Here is a 5,000-nt window from a genome sequence, read left to right as displayed (position 1 = left end):
TCCTCCCCAGGGCCCTGGTTCTCTCTCCTGGGTAGAATTAAAGACAGTTTAGCAAGTCCTGGTTGTTCCCTGGCTGAGGCCAGAGGTCAACTGCAGTGTACTTGAGCTCCAGGCCTGGTTTCAGGTAAGTATTTTGGCTGTTGGTCCTGCTCCTCTCCTCCCCAGGGCCCTGGTTCTCTCTCCTGGGTAGAATTAAAGACAGTTTAGCAAGTCCTGGTTGTTCCCTGGCTGAGGCCAGAGGTCAACTGCAGTGTACTTGAGCTCCAGGCCTGGTTTCAGGTAAGTATTTTGGATGGGGTAAGTATTTAGGCTGGTGTTCCTGGTTCTCAGAGAGGCTGCAGTCCTGGTTCTGTGTTACCCGGGTCACTGTGTGTGTGACCTGGGTAACACAGAACCAGGACTGCAGCCTCTCTGAGAACCAGGAACCACAGCCACGGTTGTTTGTCACCCGGGGCTCTGCAGCCATACCTGGGAAGAGCCTCTTTTGGCCGCACGGTCAACTTCAACTTGCGGAAAAGCGGGTAAAAATGAATTCCATCCGGGCAAGCCATACATGCTTTTAAAGGTCTCGCTGAGGAGAACAATTCGGCGCGGGTCCTGCCCGTTTCCGCGGCTTCCTCGATTTTTAAGCCGCGAAAGAGTGCCGTTTTTCCGCCCGGTCAACTTCAACTTCCGGTAGAGCGGGTGAAAACGCTTTCAACCCGGGGAAGCCATATATCCCCGTGAAGGCCTAAGCCAGGAGAACAATTCGGCGTGGGTGTCGCGTCTCTACGCGGTTCCCCCGCTGCGGGGCAAGCGGCGGAAGTCGCGCCGGAAAAGCGTTCGAAAACCGGTCAAAAAGGCCGAAATCCGGGAAAAACGCACCACGGGCCGGTAGCCCGTGTTCCGGAGCACAGCCCTGTGCGGTCGAATGATTTTTAGCACGCTCACAGGAGCCGGGAGAAATGAAAAATGGCTTTCCAGGTGTACAAAGCATCGGCCACCCTCGACACGCGCTTAAGCCCCTGCCCAATCGGGGAAAATAGCACTTTGAGCACACAGATGTCCAAAGCCCCGCCGGCAGGATTACAACAGAAGGTTTTGTAAGACCACCTAGCCCTGAATATGAGCGTGCCTTCGGCCGTGGACCGCTCCAGGGCATGTCCCATGCACCAGATCTGCCAACAGCATGGATGTCCGAGCAGCAGGCTGGAGAATCGGCCCGGGGATGCGGCCGGAGATGCCCGGAGATGCAGCCCCGAGCAGCAGGCTGGAGAATCGGCCCGGGGATGCGGCCGGAGATGCAGCCCCGAGCAGCAGGCTGGAGAATCGGCCCGGGGATGCGGCCGGAGATGCCCGGAGATGCAGCCCCGAGCAGCAGGCTGGAGAATCGGCCCGGAGCCGGAGATGCCCGGAGATGCATCCCGGAGCAGCAGCAGCCATACCATATGTACAATCTTTCACAGAGGCCGCTGTCCCGGTTCTCTGTCACCCGGGGATGTGGAGCCACGGCGGGGATGAGTAGCTCCGCAGCAGGCCCTGGTTCTCAGAGAGGCTGCCATCCTGGTTCTCTGTTACCCGGGGATGTGGAGCCACGGCTGGGGTGAGTAGCTCCGCAGCAGGCCCTTGTTCTCAGAGAGGCTGCCATCCTGGTTCTCTGTTACCCGGGGATGTGGAGCCACGGCTGGGGTGAGTAGCTCCGCAGCAGGCCCTGGTTCTCAGAGAGGCTGCCATCCTGGTTCTCTGTTACCCGGGGATGTGGAGCCACTGCGGGGATGAGTAGCTCCGCATCAGCCCCTTTAACCGTTCCTGGTTCTCACGGAAGAACAGGATTTTACCCATAAAACAAGCACAAAACACGGGCAAGAGTCGTTTAAGGAGGCTTTATTGAACCAGCACACATTATTCATCCACAGTCTGCTCAGCGTCGCCCCTGGACACGTCGAAGGTCCTGCGCATGGCGGCCAACTGGGTCACACTCAGCTGCATCGCGTAGAAACGGTCCGCGGTTCTGGTGTCGTGACACATCAAGTGTGACATCTGCCTTCGGACCTCCGTGCACTGGGTGTCCCTCGCCTGTGAAGAGAGAGAGAGAGAGAGAGTGAGAGGGACCGTGGAGAAAGCTCAAGGCTGGGGACGAAGCTCAGGTCTACCTACCATCGTGGCTACCGCGGTGCGTATGTCGGTCAGGGAGGGGGATCCAGGCAGGCGCATCCTCGCCCATGCGTCCCGGGCGAAGGAGGTCAGCTTGTGTACCGGTCCTCCGTTGCAGTTGAAAAACACCAGGTCGGTCTGGGGGCGCAGCTTGCTGCGTATGGTCATCCAGCTCTTTAGCCATCCGAACTCCTCCGGCGTCAGGAAGAGCTGGGCGCTCCCGAAAGCCCTGGCCGTCTTGTGTTGTCTCACCTGCGGGATGGAGGGACAGACAGACGAGGACAGCAGAGGTGAGTTTCTGACCTGGAATGTGGAGCTCTCTGCTGGGGAAGGAAGGTAAGTTGTTGGGCTGGAGGTCCTGGTTCGCAGAGGCCCGTGACTGCAGCCTCTCGGTTGATGGGTTCAACCGAGAGGCTGCAGTCACGGTTCTCTGCTACCAGGGCCCCTGGTTCTGCCTCCGGGATGAAGTGCTCGCTGGGACGGGGCACTTACGTTAATGACATAGCCGGAGGAGTCGCGCCGGTGTCCATCCTCGGCTTCTCGTACCTCAGCAGCTGTCATGTTGCGGACCACGCCTGCTCTGTGGCCGTACAGAGAAGCGACCAACAGCGCGAAGCAACCGAATAGCTGGTATCGCAGGACCACGTCGTGCCTCCTCCGCGATGAGTCGCGCAAAAGCTCCGGGATCCATCTGCGACACTCCTCCAGACACCTGCGCAGAACCGGCGCTGAAACAGTGCGTTTCTCCTTCTGGTCTTTGACCTGTATCTGGTGCAGCACCACCGTGGTTGAGATCTGCCCCGCGGCGGATTTCAGGGCCCGCGAGACGGAGACGAGTCCATGCTGGGGCACGGTGGAGGTCTCAGGCGGAGTCTCCGTGAAGTAGGTCAGGAACTGACCCGTGTTGACCAGGTACACCTTCACTGTCGTTATCTGCTTGCCCTGCTTGAGCAGGTCCGCCGGCCAGCCGAGGACCCTGTCGGCATCAACCATGAACCGCCAGGTCTCCAGGCCGCTCTTTCCCTCGGCCATCCTGCGCAGGAACTGGTCCACTCTGCCCATCTTGGACCTGGCGTTCTCCACATGCTTCTTCGACGGGAGGGCACCCACCAGGTGCCTCCTGTACCCGGCCAAATACTGCATGACACACTCAGGAAAGTGGAAGGTTGTACGCACCGGTTCTGTGGGCTCGGTGGGCTCGGTGGGCTCTGTGGGGTCCGCAGGCGTGGTCGAGGTCGGGCTCTGCCGTCTGGATCCGCCCTCCTGCGGGTCCTGCTGGTCCTGCTGGTTCCCCCGCTCCGGGGAACGTGGCTCGTCGGGGCTGGGAGGCAAGGGTGGTCCCGGCGATGGTGGAGCTGAGCCCCCGTCGTGGTGGTGGTGGTCTACCTCCATCAGCTCAGGCTCCTCCGGCTCCTCCTGCGCCCCCTGGTCCTCCGCCTGCATGTCCTCCTCGTCGTCCTGCTCTTCCTCCTCATCCTCCACCACCGGTCTGCGTTGCGGAGGTGAGCTGCGGGATGGCCGAACCTCCGCCTCTGCCGGGGCCCTGTCGCCTGCCTCCGGCAGGTCCAGCCCGGTAGCCATGGGTGGGTGGGGGTCCGAGCGCCTCAGCTGCCGCAGCTTCTCCAGCGTCTTCTGCCACTGCAGGCCGGCCAGAAAGACGCCGCTTCTGCCGCTGACCCATGTCGCGGTGGGACTCCTGCAGGTGCTGCTGCACACGGCGGCCGTCGTACCCGCAGCGCTGCACCGGACACGGCATCCCCTTGACGTTCACCCGGCCCCTGGCGAACGCCAGGAGGACACGACGCTCCACCGGATTCCTAACCTTGTGCTTCTCGTCCAGGTGCTCACGCAGCCGCCAGGACTTGCGTGAGCACACGGGACATCGGTTCACGAACTTGGACGCGGTCATGTTGCTCCTCACCCTGCTGCTGCAAAACTCCGACTGAGGCCGGCGAGCACATGCCCCTGGCCAAGTAGCCGGCGTCCTAATCATGATGCGGTGCAGCTGCGGGCAATCGGGCCGCAGCGCACCTGCGGCCGGGCGGGGCGCAGAGTCCGCCCCAAGAGCCGGGATGGATCCAGGGACTGGATTGGCGGTCCCTTCCAGCAGGCGGCCCCCGCATCTGCGGTGCCGCCCTCCACGGCGTCCGAATCGGCGGTCACCCGGCCGCAAGTGCGGCAGCCCTCTTAGGACCCTAAGTGGGGTTAGGCACCCCGAACATTGGGTCACGCAAATGGGCTGCGTGGTGCCGGCGGTGTCCCCGGCGCTGCAGCAGCTCCCGCTGGTGACAGAGGCTGCCTCCACGGGTCTCTGTCGGCCGGGGACGCCGGTACCTCTGCCCGACACGCGGTCCGCACTCCCGGTCCGTGCCTCTCCCCCCTTTCCCCCCCGCCCCCGGTCTGTCCCTTCGGCCTGGCTAGCCGGCCCGGTTCTCCATCCTGCGGAACCGGGCCTGCTCGCCAGGCTGAAGGGACAGACCGGCCGTCCAGCCCCTTCCCCCGGTCTGTTCCTTCGGCCTGGCGAGCCGGCCCGGTTCTCCATCCTGCTGAACCGGGCCGGCTCGCCAGGCCGAAGGGACAGACCCTCCTGCCCCCGTCGCCCGGTCCGCTTGCGGACCGGGCGACGGGGGCAGGCCCCTCCTTAGCCGAAGCTCCAGTGCCTTACCAGGGGCACTGCGTCGGGAAAATAACCAAAGTCCAGCAGCCCTGGCTGATAGTCTAAGTGTCAGAGCCTTACCAGGACCACAATTCTATTTATTTTCCCTTACCAGGGGCACTGCGTCAGGAAAATAACCAAAGTCCAGCAGCCCCGGCTGATAGTCTAAGTGTCAGAGCCTTACCAGGACCACAATTCTATTTATTTTCCC

Source organism: Poeciliopsis prolifica, unplaced genomic scaffold, assembly GCF_027474105.1.
Source record: "Poeciliopsis prolifica strain line A6 unplaced genomic scaffold, Auburn_PproV2 SCAFFOLD389, whole genome shotgun sequence".
NCBI lineage: Eukaryota > Metazoa > Chordata > Actinopteri > Cyprinodontiformes > Poeciliidae > Poeciliopsis > Poeciliopsis prolifica.
This window is presented reverse-complemented; position numbering follows the sequence as displayed.